Source organism: Phoca vitulina, unplaced genomic scaffold (genome assembly GCF_004348235.1).
Source record: "Phoca vitulina isolate PV1807 unplaced genomic scaffold, GSC_HSeal_1.0 scaffold16, whole genome shotgun sequence".
NCBI lineage: Eukaryota > Metazoa > Chordata > Mammalia > Carnivora > Phocidae > Phoca > Phoca vitulina.
The window spans coordinates 25206206-25218419 of NW_022589719.1; the positions used below are offsets into that span (position 1 = coordinate 25206206).

The 12214-nt window shown below is 36.9% G+C and overlaps 1 pseudogene; it reads left to right on the plus strand.

The window, feature by feature from the left end:
• The first annotated feature begins 1889 nt into the window (after positions 1-1889).
• On the plus strand, positions 1890-2838 carry LOC116638642 (annotated as a pseudogene).
• Positions 2839-12214: the final 9376 nt, after the last annotated feature.

The window sequence follows — 12214 nt, forward strand, 5'->3', positions numbered from 1 at the left end:
TTAGTTTTAGATGTAGTGTTCCATGATTCATTGTTTGTGCATAACACCCAGTAAGCCTGTTGCTATTTTTAAAGAATGTTTTATTACTAAGAAGAAAAATGCCCGAGATTCATTAATCATAAGAAGAAATTCTCAGTAAATTAAATAAGAAATTCTGGTTTCAGCTCAGTTCATTTCTCTTTTGGTAGCTTTCAATTTAGGTGGGAAACATGGAGCTCCAGTTCATATAGATTATTCCAAAATTTTTTTTTTACCTTTTTGAGGTCAGAGATATTTTAATTTTCACTCACGAGGCATGAAGTGTTTCTGAGAACTAAATTCTGTATTACAGAAACTGGTAACAGTGAGCAATGGGGAAGTCACAGAAAATGATGGGGGTATTTGTTAATTTTATAATCCTGTAGGCCTAGTCTCAGTCTGAATACAAACTTAATCCTAATCCATTGATTTTCACCAAAATCATTTGAAATTGGTAGGGTCGGGATACCAAGTCTTTTTCTGAGTATCTTTTTGTTATTGACCTCATAAATATGCCACTAAGCCAGAACAGTAATGACAATCTCCCTAATAAGCCAGGGTTTTGCTAATAGGTTCAAATGTTGAAGGGAACTCATTTATTAAAATATCCCGAACAATAACGTATGTTTACAATGTATCTGTCCGGCCCCACTTGCTGTTGGAAAGAATATGCTGATGATGGATGCTCTAGGTGTAGGGTTGCTTGTGGTATGTGTAAATGTAGGCAATCATGTTGAATTTGAGACTGGTTCCAGGCAAAGCTCGGAAGATGGAACAGATAACTCATCTAATTCTGTTGCAGCCTCATGTCTAAATCTTGAGACTATTCATTTTATGTGCCTACTCCTCTTACTTCCTAATCTTCCCCAAGTTTGTTTCATCATAGGAGAGGGCTTACTTCTATTGGTCCAGAAAATGTGTAATTTTCATTGTATCAAAGAACATATTTTGTATGGAGTTATTGTTAGTGAATATGAGATACTTCTGTTCTTCTATGTATATACTATTTAGTTATATATTTATAAATTTATAATATATAACAGAATGAATGACCTAAGACACATTAATAGCTAATGAAATATTAATTAAATTTAATTAATAAAATAATATATGTCGAGCTAAATGTCAATAAAAGACCTACAAAACTACCCCTGGAGGTAGAACACCCTTAGTGGAAATTTTGATAGAAGCCAGATGATTATTTCATGAATAAGAGTCTGTAATGGATTCTCAAGCATTAGGTGGATGGCACAGACTAGACACATTTTAAGGTTTATTTCAAGTCATAAATTCCAGGGGTATTTAATTCTGTATAATGCCTAGAAAACATTGAATATATAAAAAACAATTAATACTAAGATTTACGTGGCACCATTTGCAATGCCAAGTGATCTTCATCTTTAGTATAATTCTTAGAACCATAACAAAATACTCTGTGCTTCTTTTCTGTCTCTCTTGCTCCTGTTTTGTACAATTCCTTTTGTGTTCTAAATTTATATTTCAATTCAATAGTAATAATACTAACAAGGGCTAAATTTTAAACAATAGAATGATTAATATATATATTTTATATACCAGTGGTTCCCATAATTTAGCAGGCATCAAAATCACCTGGAGAACTGGTTAAGTCAAGAATTGTGAGCCCCATCCTAGAGTTTCTGATTCAGAAAGTTGGTGATGGGGTTAGAGAATTTGCATCCCTAACAACTTCTCAGGCACTCATGCTGTTGCTGGCTTGGGGACCATACTTTGAGAGTCACTGTTCTATGTTAACTTCACAGCAGCCTATGAAGCCTCTTTCTTCTCTGTTTCTCTTTTCCATTCAGTTCTACATTTCAGAACTAACTTTGGTTCTTTATTCAACAGGAATCATGACGTTATCTGAAGGAAATTAAAGTATCATACCCACTTTTATTCTCTTGGGTTTTGCAGGATATCCAGCACTCCAGTTCCACTCTTCCTGGTTTTCTCGTCTATCTATCTAGTCACTACTGTAGGAAATGTGGCCATGATAATAATCATCAAGATCAATCCAAAACTTCACATGACCCTGTACTTTTTCTTAGTCACTTGTCCTTTGTAGATTTCTGTTTTTCCACTGTAGTTACACCTAAATTGTTGAAGAACTTGATTGTGGAAGACAGAACCATCTCCCTCTCCAGTTGCCTTATGCAGTTTTGCTTTGCTTGCATATTTGGAGTAACAGAAACTTTTATGTTAGCAGCGAAGGCCTACGACCGTTTTGTGGCAGTTTGTAAGCCCTTGCTCTATACCACAGCTATGTCTCAGAAGCTTTGAGCTTTCCTGGTGGCTGGGTCTTACTCATGGGGCATAGTGTGTTCTCTGACATTCACATATTTTCTTCTTGCTTTATCCTATTGTGAGTCTAGCATCATAAATAATTTTATCTATGACCACTGTGTAATTGTTTCTGTCTCCTGTTCGGACCCCTATATCAGCCAGATGCTGTGTTTTATTATTGCCATATTCAATGAGGTGAGCAGCCTGATGATTATTCTGATGTCCTATATACTCATTTTTATCACTGTTAGGAGGATGCCTTCTGCGAGTGGGAGCCGGAAAACATTCTCCCCCTGTGTCTCCCACCTGACAGCCATCACCATCTTCCACGGGACCGTCTTTTTCCTTTACTGTATCCCTAATCCTAAAATGTCTTGGCTCATAGTTGAAGTGTCATCTGTGTTTTACACAGTGGTGATTCCCATGCTGAACACCTTCAGCTACAGCCTTAGGAACAAAGATGTGAAAGACACATTCAGAAGATTAGTTGTCGCAAAATTGCTTTGTCACTCAATATAATATTGTTAGATTATTTAATTTCTGAAAAAAAAAAAAACTGATTTACTAGGCTAGAGATTGTTCAACTCTTATAGTGCAGTTGATGATTCAAATCACTTTTCAACAGGCTATTAGTTAATACATTTATGGCAGTACATTTTAAGATTATTGATTTTTCTGTACACTAATTTTAGTGAAATATCTCCAGACATGTAAACCAAAATTAAAAAAAAATAAAATTATTTGATTGTATTATGTAATATTTGTAAGTTATTTTAAAATATTTTATCACTTAGTGTAATTTTATATGTATGTTTCCAAAATAAAACTAATTGCCCATTCATCAAATATGTGCAGGTCTAGAATTGCAATCAGGCTGCTCCTCTTCCAGAGATGGTTTTAGCAGGTTTTTCAGTTCACTGCACCTTATACAGCAGCCGACCTTTTGCTATTTGTTATATTGAATGGCAGAAGTTGACTTTTATTTGAGAAAATTTAAAAGGACCCAAGCATATCTGCTCATTTAAATTTCACCAAACATGTCATTATAATTCAATGGAAAAAGGATGATTTTCAACAAGCATTGCAGAGAGACTAGGTATCCATATGGATAAAGGAGGCTTAACTCTTACCTCATACCACACACAGCCATTAACTTGAATTCAATGAAATGGATCCCAGTTCTAAGCATAAAAATTAAAACTAGAAAATTTTAGAATAAAACACAAAAAATATCATTTGAAATTTGGGGTGCAAATTTTTTTTTAGCTAAAACACAAAAAGGATGGATCCTCTAAAAACTGATAAAAAGAACTTCATCAACGTAAAAATATGTTGTAAAAGTTTTTTTTTAGTGGTAAAGGACCTTGGTAAGAAAATAAAAATGTAAGCCACAGGCTGGGAGTAAATATTTCACATATATATGTTTGCCACATACACACACACGTATGTATGTGTGTGAGTGTATATATACACGTTTGATAAAGGATTTGTTTGTAGAACATATAAAAAGCTCTTTACACTCAAAACAGACAATCTAGTTCAAGGTGAAATCTTTAAGCAGACACTTGGCAAAGCCAGACATACAAATCATCTATAAACATATGAAAATATAATAATCATCATTAATCATAAGTGAAATTCTTATTAAAACCACAGTGAGCTACCACTGCACACCGATATGAATGGTTAAAATAAATAAGACTGAAATGCCACGTATTGGTGAAAATGTGCAGCAAACAGAATGCTCACACATTTCAGATGGGGGTAAAAGGTGAAATGACTTTGAAAACAGTTTAGCCGAGTCTTCTGAAGTTATATGAACACTTCCCACACACCTCAACAATTCCCTTTTTAGGTATTCATCTTTGAGAAATGAAATCCAACTTATCTTAACTGAAGAGAAAATTGTCCTTTCTGGTATATGCAATAATACAGGGAATGGAAGAGTAAGTAAAGCAGTGTGTGGGGGATATTTTACCCTTTTATGAACTCTTCTTTAATTCTATTCCTTTAAAAAGTGATATTTCGGGGCACCGGGGTGGCTTAGTCAGTTAAGCGTCTGGCTTCGGCTCAGGTCATGATCCCAGGGTCCTGGGATTGAGCCCCACATTGACCTCCCCGCTCAGCGGAGAATCTTCTTCTCCCTCTCCCTCTGCCTGCCACTCCCCCTGCTGTGCTCTCTCTCTCTCTCTCTGTCAAATAAATAAATACAATCCTTAAAATAAATAAATAAAATAAAAAGTGATTTTTCTAGAAAGAGTAGATTTGCTTTAATGAAGAGCTGTTTCTACAGGCCACTGAAAGGTAAACAGGAGATGGTGGGAAAGGTACGGAAAGTTTTTGTCAGTTTAACAAAGAGAAATTTGTATTTATATAATGTCGATGTATGTAAATCTTGTCCTGCATTGTGCCTTTGATGACCTTCTCATTGTATCTTTGATGACCTTCTGATACCGAGACTTTGAAAACTGTGCCGATGAGGCATAATTGTCCTCATGTTAATTGTCCTTTTGAGAGTCGAGGTAAGGGTGTGGTTTGTTTATAAAAGAATGCTTTTCAAATTGTTATTAATTCTGAGAAAAGACAGACACAGCATATATGAGTAAATTGCCTGGTCAAGGCAAGAAAACCAGTATTCTTGGCTTTAAACAGAGGAAAATTAGAAGAAAGATTTGTCATCCTAGAAGGCCTACTGATAAAAGGGGGGAAGAGAGGTCTTCCAGAGATTAGCAAAGAAACATTTAAAATCAGCCATCCTGTGATTCATCTCTGTTCCTCGAGTGTGGTTGGCTTTTGACTGAGACCTAACTGGTATGTACCTCCCTCAGATCTCAAAGTGTGTGATGCTTGCACTCCACAACTCTGGTGTTGGGACTTTAGTTCTTTCTTCTGCTCCCCAATGCAGCTTAATAGCCAGACAAACATTGTGATGGGGGAAGATGGATGGTCAAGCCTTTGTGGAAGGTCTCAATTCTCTAGTGAGATTTTTAATTTTCTTCTTCTTAAGCACCATGAAATTTCTATAGGGCATTTCTGTCTGCCTTCTGTTTCAGATACCCAGCCTCCGCAGCACCCTAGAACACAATAAATGCCCTGCAGGGAAAATTGGTCATGAGTTTAGGGTTCCTTTAGTTTTCAATTTATCACTAATTTCTTAAATAAATTGATGAAATAAATTTCTCGTGTGTCCACAAAGCACTGCTAGATTGTTTTCTCAGTATTGTCCCTCTGCAAGGGCCAAACCTGCTCAGTCTGTTCCCAGAAGCAGCAAAAATGTGAATGTGAAGGAAAAAGCTGATAACTGCCAAGAAAATAAGTCATAAGAAGAGTTCCTCAAGCAGAGGGAAACCAGATGGATCTTGGGGAATAACTACAGACCATGGAAAACACAATCAAATAGTTGCCCTTGTGCAGATGAACATGGCTTAAAGCACATAGCAAGCAATCATTGATTTGGCAAATGTATTCTTTTCCTTTCTAATTTTATTTTTCATGTTTTAAGATTTATTTACTTTTGAGAGAGAGAGAAAGAGAGAGAGAGAGAGAGAGAGAGAGAGAGTGTGTGTGTGTGTGTGTGTGTGTGTGTGTGTGTGAGCGGGGGAGGGGCAGGGGGGGAGAGAGAGAGAGAGAGAGAGAGAGAGAATCTCAAGCAGAGTCCCCGCTGAGCACACAGCCCAACGTGGGGCTCGATCTCATGACGCTGAGATCATGACCTGAACTGAAACCAAGAGTTGGATGATTAACTGACTGAGCCACCCAGGTGTCCCCCTTTCTAATTTTAAAAGGAAATCAGAAATAATTCACATTCCCTGGGTGAGAGCTGTCAGTGGTGGGAGCAGAGGCGGTATGGAACTGAGGCCAATCCCAGTGGGAGAAAAACAATGCAGACCCCAGGGATTCTGGAACAAGGCCATGTCATCTACAATAAATAATTCTACTCCTTATGATAAAATAGCCTCTGTTATGTTATGGGTTCCTGGTAGTGCCTGGCAAGAGTTGGTCAGGTTGTCAGGGGCCCAGGGAAAGTGTTGAATGGATCTAATGGGGTGGTATTTGGGTGAAGTAGAACCAATGGGTTGGTTGACACTCACTGGTTTTAGAGAGAAACATACTTCCAAAATACATTTGTCATATTTAAGAATGTATGGACACAAAAAGATTATAATACTCAATTGTATTAATATAACCTTGGAAGAATAGATTGCCCATATTTGAAAAAAAACACAAATTAGTTTCAATGAAGTAAATCAATGTTTCCACAGACAAAAAAATGATCATTTCATATTAAATGAAAAAGCTAGAATCCAAATTATGTTGTTTATATATCTCAAGACAACACATTTTGCAGAGAAAAAGAGAAAAATCACACAGCAAATGTCAACAGTAGTTATCTCTGAGTGGTTGTATATTAGATGATTTTTCCTTCTCGTGTTTACTGTAATAACCATATTTTCTAAGTCAATTTGTATATTTTCTATAATTACATTTTAGAGGAAATTCATGAGGTAGGTTTGATGAAACATTGTTTCCAGTGATTTAGAAGAAATTACATTCTTTATAGATTTTGGATACTAGCCCTTTATCTGATACGTCATTTACAAATATCTTCTCCCATTCTGTCGGTTCTCTTTTGGTTTTGTTGACTGTTTCCTTTGCTGTGCAAAAACTTTTTATCTTGATGAAGTCCCAATAATTCATTTTTGCCCTTGCTTCCCTTGCCTTTGGCGATGTTTCTAGGAAGAAGTTGCTGCAGCTAAGGTCGAAGAGGTTGCTGCGTGTGTTCTCCTTTAGGATTTTGATGGACTCCTATCTCACATTTAGGTCTTTCAACCATTTTGAGTCTATTTTTGTGTGTGGTGTAAGGAAATGGTCCAGTTTCATTCTTCTGCATGTGGCTGTCCAATTTTCCCAACACCATTTGTTGAAGAGACACCATTGAAGTCCAATGTTCCACTGGACATTCTTTCCTGCTTTGTCAAAGATGAGTTGACCATAGAGTTGAGGGTCCATTTCTGGGCTCTCTATTCTGTTCCATTGATCTAGGTGTCTGTTTTTGTGCCAGTACTGTACTGTCTTGAGGATTACAGCTTTGTAGTAGAGCTGGAAGTCCGGAATTGTGATGCCACCAGCTTTGTTTTTCTTTTTCAACATTCCTCTGGCTATTCGGGGTCTTTTCTGGTTCCACACATATTTTGGGATTATTTGTTCCATTTCTTTCAAAAAGGTTGATGGTATTTTGATAGGGATTGCATTAAATGTGTAGATTGCTCTAGGTAGCATTGACATCTTCACAATATTTGTTCTTCCAATCCAGGAGCATGGAACATTTTTCCATTTCTTTGTGTCTTCCTCAATTTCTTTCATGAGTATTTTATAGTTTTCTGAGTATAGATTCTTTGCCTCTTTAGTTAGATTTATTCCTAGGTATCCTATGGTTTGGGGTGCAATTTTAAATGGGATCGACTCCTTAATTTCTCTTTCTTCTGTCTTGTTGTTGTTGTATAGGAATGCCTCTGATTTCTGTGCATTGATTTTATATCCTGCCACTTTACTGAATTCCTGTATGAGTTCTAGCATTTTTGGGGTGGAGTCTTTTGGATTTTCCACATAAAGTATCATATCATCTGCAAAGAGTGAGAGTTTGACTTCTTCTTTGCCGATTTGGATGCCTTTTATTTCTTTTTGTTGTCTGATTGCTGTGGCTAGGACTTCTAATACTATGTTGAATAACAGTGATGATAGTGGACATCCCTGCCATGTTCCTGACCTTAGGGGGAATGTTCTCAGTTTTTCCCCATTGAGAATGATATTCGTTGTGGGCTTTTTATAGATGGCTTTTATGACATTGAGGTGTGTACCCTCTATCCCTACATTGTGAAGAGTTTTGATTAAGAAAGGTTGCTGTACTTTGTGAAATGCTTTTTCTGCATCTATTGAGAGGATCATATGGTTCTTGTTCTTTCTTTTATTAATGTATTGTATCACATTGATTGAATTGTGGATGTTGAACCAACCTTGTGGCCCAGGGATAAATCTGTAAAGAACTTACCAAACTCAACACCCAAAGAACAAATAATCCAATCAAGAAATGGGCAGAAGACATGAACAGACATTTTTCCAAAGAAGACATCCAAATGGCCAAAAGACACATGAAAAAGTGCTCAACATCACTCGGCATCAGGGAAATCCAAATCAAAACCTCAGTGAGATACCACCTCACACCAGTCAGAATGGCTAAAATTAACAAATCAGGAAATGACAGATGTTGGCAGGGATGCGGAGAAAGGGGAACCCTCCTACACTGTTGGTGGGAATGCAAGCTGGTGCAGACACTCTGGAAAACATATGGAATTTCCTCAAAAAGTTGAAAATAGAGCTACCCTACGACCCAGCAATTGCACTACTGGGTATTTACCCCAAAGATACAAATGTAGTGATCTGAAGGGGTACGTGCACCCTGATGTTTATAACAGCAATATCCACAATAGCCAAACTATGGAAAGAGCCAAGATATCCATCGACAGATGAGTGGATAAAGAAGTTGTGGTATATATATACAATGGAATATTATGCAGCCATCAAAAGGAATGAAATCTTGCCATTTGCAACAACATGGATGGAACTGGAGGGTATTATCCTGAGGGTATAAGTCAATCAGAGAAAAACATGAATCATATGATCTCACTGATATGAGGAATTCTTAATCTCAGGAAACAAACTGAGGGTTGCTGGAGTGGTGGGGGGTGGGAGGGATGGGGTGGCTGGGTGATAGACACTGAGTAGGGTATGTGCTATTGTGAGTGCTGTGAATTGTGTAGGACTGTTGAATCACAGACCTGTACCTCTGAAACAAATAATACATTATATGTTAAAAAAAAAAAAAAAAAAGAAGAAGAAGTTAGCAGGAAGGGAAGAATGAAGGGGGTTGGAATCGGAGGGGGAGACGAACCATGAGAGACTATGGACTCTGAGAAACAACCTGAGAGTTTTAGAGGGGAGGGGGGTGGAGGGATGGGTTAGCCTGGTGATGGGTATTAAAGAGGGCATGTACTGAATGGAGCACTGGGTGTTATACGCAAACAATGAATCATGGAACACTACATCAAAAACTAATGATGTCATGTACGGTGATTAACATAACATAATAAAATTAAAAAAAAGAAAGATAAATACTCCTGTTATAGGAATCAGCCCATGAGTGTTAGTGGAAGAATTGTAAAGTAAATGCAAATACCCAATAGAACGAGTACAAGCAAAAAAAAAAAAAAGAAAAGAAGAAGAAGAAATTACATTCTTGTAAAATGCCACACAAGCTAGCATTCAATCTAATTGCTGAGTTTTTTGATGTAAAAAAGAAATAGTTCAGTACAAATTCTCTAATGTCTAAGTTCCTGGGGTCATGGAGGCTTACATAAACCCTACATTTTGTTCCTAGGAGTCAGATTCTCTGTCTCCCTCTCTCCCATCTTCCCTCCCTCCCTCTCACCTTTCTCTGAGTTTTTCTAGATTCTAAGAAAGAAATATATTCCTGTCACATTAATTAAAATTATTGTCTACTCCTGCAATATTTACCAACTTCTTAATATTTTTGATGTTTGAATTCTGAGTAGAAACGTCCTTGGGTACTGTTAATAACAGGAACAGGATCTTCAGGTGAGTTGGTCTCAGGTTGGCTGATCTCTTTTGTGTAATCTTTCATTAATAAGGGGGACATGGAAGTCCTACAACCTTTGAGACAGGGAACACTCTTCGTTAGTCTAAATGCCATGATATCTCTGGAGACCATCTTTCTGCCAGCTCACATTGTTGAACTTTGATTTCTTCCCCCTCCCCTAGGGTATCATCCTGATTTTTACCTTGAGGATATCCACCATGTGCCTAGCATAACATAGTCACACGGAAAATTTAAGAGGAATATTATAAAATCTGAAATTGTCCTCAACATCTCAAAATCTTATAGGAGATAAGAATAGTATGTATAAAGTAATAGTTAACACAATAGATCATGAAATTTTGATTTTTGAGAGTCATGTCTGCAGGTAAACCAAGAATGTAGAAAATATTGCTGGAATGAAAACGGAAAATTTCTTTGTGATAGTAGTTTTCATTTAATGCTTCATATATTGCAAGTGTGGCATCAGCACACCAGAGAAAAGGAGGTTATTTCAGGTCAAAGAAAAGAAAAATCAAATAAGCCACAATAAATGAGCATGTGTTGTTGATTATCAGCCAGGAATATTGGCGTTAAAGAAGGTTGGATGCTGGGGAATGGCTAGGGTTGGGCTTCAGGTAAAACCGAGCAGAGACATTTAGATTTGATACATTAGCGAATGGAAAGAACTCCGAGTTTTCAGAGCTAACGACTGTCCTAATAGCCACAGTAATCAAGGCAAGAAGAATTTGTTGTTCTCCCAGTGCAAGCGGGCTGTGCTTGGCTGCTATGGTCCACCTGAGTAATGATTGCAGTTTGCTAAGATTCCATACGTGCCACCCTGAGATTCGATAGGGAAGACAGAAAGAATCAGATAATAATGAGAAGGCAAAGGGGGAAACAGAATTTATTGAAGGACAGTAATTGGCAAAATAAGATGAACAGAGTCAAGAGGAAATTGGGGAAAGAAAAGTGGGCTTTCCTGTGCTGCCCCAAATGGTACCCACATGTCTATTGCTGCCCATTTTGGCCCTTGATCTGTTTTTTATATATTTTTAATAATCTAAGGGTTTAAAATAATATTAATTAGTCATAGCACTAATAATTTTTTTAAAAGGGTGAGAGTGCATAAACCCACATCTCCTGGAGTCCACAATTTTTAGACTCTGTGCTAAGTACATGAACATCATTTCCTAATTTAATACTTGGACACCAGTGCAATATGTATCATCCTGTCATTATTACTGACAAAACTGAGGCTCAGAAAATTTGAGTCATTCACCAAAGATCACATAGTAAATGACAAAGCCTGAAATTGAATTTAAATTTAGGTTTCAAGCACATGCTTCTTTCATTAGCTCTTTGTCACTTTCCCACCCATTCCTTTTCTGTATGTAGAAAATTCATTTTCATGAGTACCAACAAATAGAAGTTAGCTATGAAGGAAATAATAGTTTCTCTTTACCTTGATCTGGTCAGAAAAATCTAAAACGGTGTCTTTGTTTATGATATGCATGCTAATAGCCTTTTTTAAAAAATCTAAACATTTCAAATATGTGCCTGTTACTGGTTAATCTATTTTTTTAATTATTGTTAAATGATTAAGATACTTCTGTGGTTATAAACTGCTTGTGAATACAAGATGCTTTGCTTTCTCAAAATAACAGGTACAAGTAAAGATTATATGACTCACAACAAGATAATCACATATGTAGCTTTAATGGAAACCGATGTCCCCACTAGAAATTTTCAGGGTGATTGTGTAACTAACTATAGGTGTTTATTGCCATAGTCTCTAGTTTGAGAGGCTTGAGCAAAACACATTTTAAGTCATTCTCCAATTCAGATATTCTATGAGTATTTAATATCATGTATGCTTAGTAAAGTTACCAGATAAAAAGCTAATAGAAAGTTAAAAGATATAATTACGGAATCTAGGTGACTATGCTGAAAGCATCCATGACACTAAGTGAGAAAATACTTAAGTAGGAAAGGAAACACAGGAGTGAGGGAACAGCATGACACAAAGGCAACTTTATATATTTTAGCAAGTTGTTACATTGTTTTTGGAACACTGAGGGGATTATTGTAGCATTTGGTTGGAATCAGTGGAAAGCTTGAGGATATGCAGCCAGGGCTATGTTCCGTCAACATTCACATAGTGTGTGTGTGTGTGTGTGTGTGTGTGTGTGTGTGTGTGTGTGAAAACTTCAAAATTCCTGTGGTGACTTCTAAAGGCTGTCT